Here is a 10,296-nt window from a genome sequence, read left to right as displayed (position 1 = left end):
CTGCCAAAATTCAAATGTGTTATCACATTAAGTTTACCTATCTATCTATTAGCTACCAGTGAGGATGAGATAAATAAACAGTAGTGGGAGTCTATGGATTTTGTTGAAATACCTTTTGTGTCAATGACAGGGCTTAGGCCTACACGTCAAATTCTTATATTTTGAGGCAATGACAGGGCATAGGCCTACACGTTCAAATTCTTATATTTTGAGGCAATGACAGGCTTAGGTAGGCCTACACGTCAAATTCTTATATTGAGGCTATGACAGGGCATAAGCCCTACACATCAAATTCTTATATTTTGAGAAAATGACAGGGCATAAGCCTACACGTGAAATTCACATATTTTGAGCCAATGATAGGCATAACCCTACACGCCAAATTCATATATTTTGAGGCAATGACGGGATAGACCTACACAAATCTTATATTTTAAGGCAATGTCAAGGCATAGACCTACACATAAAATTCTTATATTTTGAGACAATGTCAAGCATAGACCTATACATAAAATTCTTATATTTTGAGACAATGACAGGGCATGGCCTACACGTCAATTTCTTAGTTGCAAATGGTTTTCTAACCGTATCTGTTGGAAATAGGGTAGTATATCTTGTTATTAATATAGTAGTTTCAAGTTGAAACCTTTCAACTCCACGATATATAATGTATAAAGTATACAGTGGAATGTACACTTATAAAGAAGATTACATACACACTATGCGTGGATGGCCAATCTTAGGACTGTCTCAGCCTTACACCAACTATCAAACTGCTTTCAATGAACTATACTGAAAATATATTTACTAAAGGGAGGGGAAATTATATTGCTGTGACGAGTAAATATAAGGCTGCTGTAGTGTTTCTATGAGAATGAAGGCTATGGTAGGAAGGCATCATAAGATTAGAATTAGAAAAAGTGTATGACAGCTGAAAGTTATGTATGAGATGATCCAAACCACCTCTGCGACTGCGAGTAGCCCATGATTCATTTGGTTTTGGGGCATTCTATTGAGTCAGTCTCTCGCTCTCTCTCTCTCTCTCTCTCTCTCTCTCTCTCTCTCTCTCTCTCTCTCTCTCTCTTTGTTGTTAGGAGAATAAATTCTAGCGCAGACATATTCATAAAGATCTCGATTACTTTGATTGAAGCATTACTAAATTTCAGTTAAGAGTAGGCGGATAATTCTTTGCGCCAATATTTTATGAATAGGCCTATGTTTATTCTGCAATGTTAGGATACCATATGAAAAATTTTTGGAAGACATACAAGCACTATAACAGCAGCAACAAAAACAAGAATAAACACAAGAACCAAAATAAAACAGTTGAATATAAGATAGGCCTATAATTCAAACGTCATAAAGATGCGTAAACCGACAAAAAGGCATACTCCCTTATCGGTCTACGTAATTTTTATGATCGTGTTATCGAGAAAGGAGATACATATACACAGACACAACAATAAATCGTACAATATCACTTATAACTCTATGAAATCAAGCAAAATATCACAGCAACTCTCCACCACAACACAACAAACGTGGCTGTGGCGGCAAAACGTCGTTCTTAATTCTTGATTACTCAGTCAGAGTGGAGGTTTGACCTTTGTATTGGCAAAGAAATTAATTTCAAACTATTCTGGCTGTGATGGTAAGCGGCAAAGCATAATTGTGGACTTTGCAGTAGAAAATTTTGCAACAATCGTTCAGAAAAGCAACAATATATTGTTGATAACCGAAAGTTGCCAACAAGTTGCCAATTTCGGTGTAGTTGCCAACCACAAAATTCTGTTGCCAACCACCTCAGAAAGTTGCCAACTTCATGATTTTGGCACCAAGTTGCCAACTTGGCAACCCTGCACTGAAGTCAACTCAGACTCAACTCAACACTGAGGCTCAGCCTCACTGTCTCCCTTCAACCTGCGTCCTGCAGAGGCCCTCTTGTGTCGCTGAGTTGCCAAGTACCTACATAACTCTTATGTGACCAATACGTATACTGGAAGGTGATATCCACCATAAATTTCGCGATTATATGTTGCATCCTATTTAGAGTGTAGATAGTACACTTTAACAACTAATATTGGGAGCAATATTAGTTGCGAGCCTTATTCAGAATACTAACATACACAAACATATGCACAAAATCTTATTCAGAATAAAAATTGGATTTCCATAGACAGGGGGACAGATGAAACGTTGCGCAAACGGGATTTATAGTCCTTGATCTCGGCCCGGGAAAGAATTTAAACCAAATATGAGAGAGGAGATGTTTTTCCCAATAGGTAAGTACCCTTTACGTTGCAGGACTAAGGATAATGAATTGTTTAGACCCTGAGGAGAACTACCTATCCACCGTTAAACCTTTTAATCCTTGACCAACTCGTATGGAAATCTGGTTAATTTTGTTTTGCAAATAATCAAAAGACAAGCAAGACAGGCTACGCATACGTCTCTGCAAGCTATGATTTCCGCACAAACCTTTCTGGTATAGACAACATCGTCCTTACTTTTACAGTCCCAAAGCACTGGAACAGTGGAACTATGCTTGCGGCCCAAGAAGTGAGTGAGCCGTTGAGAACCAGTTTCGCTCCCCCAGGTGAATAACTAGTGTCTGTGTAGGCGCCAGTTATTTCCTTGTGTAAATAGATTTGTAGATGAACGGAGTTTTTTTTTTCTTTACAATAAATTTGAAACTGTTAATTCCCTTGAAGTATAGTGAAACTTTGAACTATGGAACTTGCTTGATTATAGATGGCGTTCTTGCCAGTGGCGGCTCGTAACTATCATTCATAGAGGTGCTGTTTACTACATATTTTTTTTTTTAATTCCTCGAAATTAACTGCATAAACTCTCCTCTCTCTCTCTCTCTGATGAAACCAGCAGAACCGCTACCGAAAGCTACTATTGTGAATTTTACTCATTGACATTATTGTGGTTACCATTTCTTCCCATTTACTGCAACTCGCCACTGAGTTGATTATTCTGCATTACATATCATCCATTGATCACCATATGTCACTAATAGTACATAATTATTGATTAAGCTTTGACGAATTTCAAAACACCTTCTCCCTCCAACACGCCTCGAGAGGGTAGTGGCCGTGCTCCCCTCCCTGGGCGCGAGGGCTGGCTACCACATTATCACCCTGTGTTAGTAAATTTAGAACTGCTTAGCACCGTAGTTCCACATATCGTTTCAATTCATTTGCTTTTATTCATTTATTTATTATTATTTTTTTTTTACAAAAACAAGAGAATGGTAATTATTTTTTAAGGATTATTGATAATCTATACTTAACTTCTCATATTCATATGTATATTCATAATTTTGTTTATGAAATCAACTATAGGGGGTGCAACAGTTCCACAGCCTACTGACGAGCCGCCACTGGTCCTTGCTCAAGTAGAGATTTCTCTTTGCTTTGAGGCAGAATCCATTGCTGAGCATACATTGGTGATGGGAGTTTCACAAGATATATATTATATCGTAAGAACAACTTCCCATTAACCTTGATGCATACAATAGTGAGAGCTTGAAAACGAGCTTTCCTCCGTCCAGGTGAAGTAGGGGAATAAGAATATTGCAGCTTTCATGCGTGCGAGCTCATATTACTATGATACAGGTTGCACTGAACTGGCAATATGGAACTCTTACCAACCTTCTATTCCAACCATTGAGGGTATATATACCTGGAGTTGCGATCTCTATACCCTACGGGCCAAACAAGGGAAAGGCCCGTGCCAACAAGAAGTGTTGGCTTAATACAACAATCTCTATACCAGTGCTACATAGCTTGGTGGTCTTCCACCAGGGTGGCGCTGCAGAGACTTGCGGCCATCTTGAAAGGTCTGGTCACTCACAAATTGAACAGGAGATTTGTGCGAATGTGAATTTTTTTTTTATTAATGTTTTATGAATGAGTGTCTAGCGAATTTTTAGGGTTTAGTGAGTAAGAGCTTAGTGAATGTTTGTAAGTGTTTAGTGAATGTATAGTTTAGGGTTTAGTGAATGTTTATCGAGTAAGTATTCAGTGAATGTTAGTGAGTCTTTAGGGTGGTATTGAATGTTTTATGAATGTTAGTGAATGCTCAGTGTGTAAGTATTCAGTGAATTTTTAGTTTGAAAGCATTCAGTGAGTGTTTAGGGTTTAGTGAATGTTTAGTGTGTGAGTGTTTAGTGAACGTTTAGTGCATGTTAGTGATTAGTGAACGTTTAGTGTGTAAGTATTCAGTGAATGTTTACTGTGTAAGCATTCAATGAATGTTTGGTGAGTGTTTAGGGTTTAGTGAATGGTAATGTTTAGTGCGTAAGCATTCAGTGAATGTTTAGTGAATTTTTGGTGAGTGGTTAGGGGTTAGTGAATGTTTAGTGTGTAAGTGTTCAGTGAATGTTTAACGTGTAAGTATTAAGTGAATGCTTAATGAGTGTTTAGGTTTAGTTAATGTTTTGTGTTTAGGTTTAGTTAGTGTTTAGTGAATGTCTTGTGAATGTTAGTGTTTAGTGAATGTTTAGTGTGTGAGTGTTTAACGAGTGATGAGTGGATGGTCATTCACTGTTTAGTGTTTAATGAGTGTTTAGGGGTTTAATGAGCATTTCGGGTTTAGTGAGTATTTAGTGTTTAATAAGTGTTTAGGGTTTAGTGTATAGTAAGTGCTTAGTAATGTTTATTGAGTGTCTAGTGTATGGTGAGTGCTTATTGAATGTTTAGTATATAGTGAGTGCTTAGTGATGTTTAGTGTTTAATTAATGCTCAGGATTAAGTGAGTGCTTAGTGAATGTTTACTGTTTGATGTATAGTGAGTATTTAGTGAGTTTAGTGTTTAATGAGTGTATAGTGAGTGCCTAATGAGTGTTGGGTATGCAGTGAGCGTTTAGTGTTATTGAGTGTGAGTGTAAATTAAGTATGTGTTTAGTGAGTGAATGTAAGCGTGAGTGTGTAGTGAATGTAAGTGCATTGCGAATGTTAGTGTTAAGTTACTGTACATTACTGTTTAGTTAGTCACTAAGCACTGTTTAGTTAGTGCTTAGTGACTGTTTACAAAGAAAGTCCTGTAATTTACAGGAACCATTTATGCTTGACGCTGCTTAGATCCAAGAGCAGCTGCTCAGGTCTTGACCACAATGGTTGGAGTGTTAAGGCCAACCTGTTTTTGTTAGGTAATTTTTATCTGTGAAACTGGGTCCAGTAATAATAATAATAATAATATCAGCAACACTAATAATAATACAAGTAAAATAATAATAAGTAATAATAATAATAATAATAATCAATAATAATAATAATAATAATAACATAATAATAATAGTAAAAAAGATAAAAACGATAATAGTAAAAACAATAATATAATAGTAATAAAGTATAGCACTAGCTGGACCGAGAACTTTCAATATGGCCGCCCGAAGTCACACACTCGGCAGGAAGATCGCCACTCCATTGATCAACGCTCTGTGATTCCAACACCTCATGATGAGCGCATATGAGCCTTATCAGACTCAAGATCTACATACTGTCTCTCTTTAGACCTTGCTCAGACTCCCCCCCCCCCCCCCCCCCCCCCCCCCCCACCCCCCCCCCCCCTCCCCCCCCCCCCCCCCCCCCCCCCCCCCCCCCCCCGGATGAGGCTGATGTGTCCAAGAAAAGATCCACACATCGAATTCTGTGGCAGAAACCAGAGAAGCCACAGTACAGGACTTGGGAAGTCTCGATAGTTGGGGTAACTTGGGGGAAATCCAGTCAATTTTCTCATTTCTAACGGGAGTCGGGACGGCATTTAATATGAAGTGTCCTTGGGGTTCGCTGAGAGTGATTTCTTTTCCCTTTTGGCCCCAGAAGATTATAGATGGTCGCAATGTCCAATTTTATTAGATGCCCAAAATATCTCATGTGCTTTCATTGTCTAAGTAGCATAGTCGCGTTTGTCCTGCAAATTACCCTTTGTACGTTGTTTCTAAAATTAATTCGTAAACATTTTATGTCTCAGGATGCTTCCTAGTATTTTCTTTTTCTCCTTCCAGACGACTTTGTCACTTCAATCCTGTCAAAAACGTTACCGAGGACAACAGAATAAGCTGAAGGTTAAACGAGCAGAAAAGGTAAGCAGCCCAACAAAAAAGTAAAGAATCAGAAGGCAATATTATATAATGATAACAATATTAAAGAACAGAGATGAAAAATGCATCAAACAGTAACATGCACTTAGAGTTTGACTATGCTGTGCTGAATATGGCAGTTTCTACCAGACTATCGGCTGCAGCAAATAGCATCGCATATAATAATAATAATAATAATAATAATAATAATAATAATAATAATAATAATAAAGACACTATGTAACCCCCCAATTGAAAGAATTAAGGGCAGGGGAAGACTCGCCTTAAGGCACAAATGTTATGTAACATGGAACGATCAGTGTGACAAAGCAAACTTTAGCGGTATATATTGAAAACAACTAATTTCCTTTAATTGTTTCGTGATCACTTCACAATTTCACAGTAGCTATTGACGAGCGCTGCAGCATCATCTCTCGTTTGATGAAAATGGATTTCCTCCTTCCCCAACTGTCTTCGAGACTTGGGAAAACAAGTTTCCTCGAAGAATGGAATGTCAGTGTTGCGTCTAGCCCTTATGGTCTACAGGGGCGGAGGGAGGGAGGGAGGGACCCGTTGCTCTCCTTGATTGCAAGGTCCACGGCACCAGTGGCTATGGGGCGGGCAGGTTAGCGCTGCCGCTAAGCCGCCAGCAACTTAGTGTCGTTTTGGCAGTCGGTGGAGCTATATAGCAGCGGAGTTCCCAACGGAAAGTTCCTAAAAGTGATATTTATTTTCCGTCCTGGATTCTTACTTCGTGCCTTCAGCGATGGGTTAGAGCAGCTGGTACGTTTTACCTTTAATGTGAAGTTTCAGACGTCTTTCTCTTCCTTTTTCTCCTCTTGTTCACTTTCTCTTCCGTTTGTTCTGGCCTTCGCGGAGTGTTTATGCTGGGCGCGTTCTATACTGAAATGGAAAATGGGGTTGTGTTTTAAGTCATGTAGTACTACTATTCAAATCCCGTGACGTGGCACTGAAAAAGAGCGAACTGATGGTCACTAACTTGACATGTAGACTAAGCATCTTTTGGAAGTGTTCTTCAACGATTAGCACAGACGTATGACGTGATTTTAATGGAAAAAAAAACCCTCTGTCTGCTTTCTATGAGCTTCGTGGGATTCATAAATCTCTATTTCGCAGAAGTTTCGATCAGTATAGAAGTGCAGACGTTATTGTTATGGAAGGAAAAGCTGTCTGCACTTTTCATGCAATTGGAACAGCCTTCTAGTGAACAAATCATCAACATGGACGGTCAACATGACGTTGTATGGCAGCTTGAAGTTTAATTTTTTGACCGCTATCATGGCATATTTCGGACCATTCAGTTTTCTAAAACCAAACCAACAGTTAGGCGGTGTTCACACTATAGGAGCAGTCATACTCTCGTGAGGAATGTCGGCAGGAGCAAGTAGTGCGCAATGTGCTGCTACAGGTGTCATCTGATGGACTCCATCTTTGTATCCCTCCTCACAATGGGCACGTTTCGTCAAGAGAGAATTGATACTAATGGTTGGGAAATATATTTCACGAGAAGCTTAATCAGCGGAATAACCGTTTTCCTTCTGCTTTTGCGTTGTTATAACAGGTATCTAACTTCCTGGTACTGCCAAGCACCGTGAGTGTAATATGAAACTTTCGTAGAAAATGAACGACGCTTGTAAACTGTATCGTAACTTCGTATTCGTAAGCAGAAACTTTAAAAGTAAAAGAACACCGTGAGTTTTTGAAGCCACTCGCTTATAGCTGATGGATGCATTGGCATTTCAGAAACCTGGTGATTCCCCTTAACGTTTAAACGCGGTCTGGACAATATTATAGCTTGTTTATCCTATTGAAACTGGTAAATATTTTCCACATACAACTTCGAGAAAAACATAGTTAGTCTCCAAAAGGTATTGTGGCAAGTACCATTTAAAAAAGAAAGCAAATGCCCACTCAGGCTAGAAAGAAACACTACACCATAATTACAACGCGATACCGTGAGATTTCAACACTTCATATATAAGTATCAGAATTCTGGACGTTTTCTTTTATTGTTATTGTATTATTACTTGGAATAGTAGTAGTATTTGCTTAAATGTTTTTGTGGTCTATTTCACTAACGTTTTAAATACTATATTGAAGCTTGATAAAAATTTCTTATCTTTTATAGCTTACGAATGGAAGTTCATTTGAAAATGGCTTCAGTTCCCAAGTAAATCATCTGTTATTACATTGACAAATTTTAAAAGCTTAGAGAGAGAGAGAGAGAGAGAGAGAGAGAGAGAGAGAGAGAGAGAGAGAGAGAGAGAGAGAGAGAGAGAGAGATGTGGAGTAAACTTTCTTATAACCTGACAGCGAAATTTTCCATCTCATTCCCAGTAGTCTACTGTCTTCTTATGAAGCAGATGCAAATGCAACTTATTTTTGTTATGGGAAATAACATCTTTTAAAAGAGACTCACTACTAAGTTTTCACATTTCCTGTATCTTGAGCAAATATAGTCATATGCTACAGAGCATTGAGGGCTCAAGAATAAATACATCATTTTCAGGCAGTGTTATTTATATATGACCTGACATGAAGTACGGTTAGTTGTATTTCCCTCATTCATACCTGTCATGCGACAACTTTTGACCTTGGCTGCTTGCTCCAAAAGGAGTGATAATCAATTCTGGGTTTATTCTATAGAAGAATTTTTCTTGCATTATAAAAATAAATAAAAAAAGCGATAAGGGAATAAAGGAAGGCATAAGCACACTCATCCAGGGCACTTTCCGCTGGATTGCGAGGGGCGTCATTTCGAAGTGAGCCTATAAACTTGGCTGCAAAATTAATTACAAGTTTAGTGCGACTTATATTCATAAGAAACCGAGTGGGGCTTCATATCAATCTGCGAAGCGCCTCAGTGGCGTGGTTGGTTTGGTGTTTGCTTCTCACCTCGGTGGTTGCGGGTTCGATTCTCGGCCATTCCATTGAGGAGTGAGGGATGTGATGATGTCTCACATTTCATAGTAATGATCATCACCTTTCCCCACAATGAGCTCGACTTGACTTACTGAATGTATGCATCCCTTACATAAACACCAATTTTCTCTGCAATAACTGTTATAGCAGGCTTGACAACAGTCAGCTGTTGACGTTATATCGAGGGTTTAATCCGTAACTTATATCAGTCAAATTTTGTTAGTAGACGCTCAAGTATATACTACGATCTTGTAGAAACAGACGTTTCACTTCTTGGTGAGTCAGAGTACTCTTAGAGAGAGAGAGAGAGAGAGAGAGAGAGAGAGAGAGAGAGAGAGAGAGAGGGTGGGGATGGGGCTGGGGAAGAGATTGCCACTGAAGCCTGCCTGGCAGTCTTCCAGCTGCTGGTTTGCGTTGCTAGGGGTCACACAGGTAGAATCAACAGGACTAGGAGGCTGGATCGTAAAAGAACTGGCCTCCATTATTCTCTCAAGAGATGGACACTTATGCATATAAATAGTATAGATAGAAACTTACGCTCTGTAAAAATTCAGATATAGTATTCATTTACACAGTTTATATATATATATATACTATATATATATAGTATATATATATATATATACATTATATATATATATATATATATATATGATATGTACATATATATATATATATATATGTATATATATATATATATATATATATATATATATATATATATATATAATCATAAGGATATGTGTCGAGAGAGACATTATATTATGGACTCTAAAACAGTTGCATAACTCCCCGGAAAGAAGAGTCTTTGAGCCCTATGCAGCATACATGAATATACCCTTCAAGCGTTGCATGAAAGTCGAGAGAACCTCACATACACTCTTCGCAAAACCCACCTGTGTAAGGAGGTCCTGCTGCAAATCGCCTCTGGACTCTGGAGCGATGGCGGAGACGCTGACCCTCAAACGTATCGAGGGAAAAGTCCCAGCCCCTGGGGAGGGAGGGAATAGTCTCGCGCAGGTAAGAAGACCTGTTCGTCTGCCGAGAAGTCCCGCTTCTTCTCGGTCTCTGCGCAGAATTCTTCTCCCTCTCTCTCTCTCAGGAGAAAAACACAATCAAAGGCGGAATAAAACAAGCAAGGGAGCCGTTTCAAAAGCATATCCAGCCTACTACTACTACTAGCACGCGCACATGCAACAAAACACAACCAGCTGTATTTGTTATAGCCTGTAAAAGACGCATTAAAGCAGCGACCTCGACTA

At 38.9% G+C, this 10,296-nt stretch overlaps 1 protein-coding gene across 2 annotated transcripts in view; it reads left to right on the top strand.

The window, feature by feature from the left end:
• The window catches only part of LOC135210917 (uncharacterized), a 28,775-nt gene that overhangs the window by 4,291 nt on the left and 14,188 nt on the right, over nt 1–10,296 (top strand). The window contains exon 2 of one of the 2 annotated variants that reach the window (XM_064243878.1): nt 6,017–6,094. The gene's annotated coding sequence lies outside the window, so the exon portion shown is untranslated. Of the gene's footprint in view, nt 1–6,016; nt 6,095–6,684; nt 6,875–10,296 lie in introns of those variants that run through there. The other variant, XM_064243877.1, reaches the window with a different exon arrangement.

This window comes from Macrobrachium nipponense, chromosome 4 (genome assembly GCF_015104395.2).
Source record: "Macrobrachium nipponense isolate FS-2020 chromosome 4, ASM1510439v2, whole genome shotgun sequence".
NCBI classification, from domain to species: Eukaryota; Metazoa; Arthropoda; class Malacostraca; order Decapoda; family Palaemonidae; genus Macrobrachium; species Macrobrachium nipponense.
Note: the sequence above shows the minus strand (reverse complement) of the source record. Positions and strands in the feature narration are given on the sequence as shown.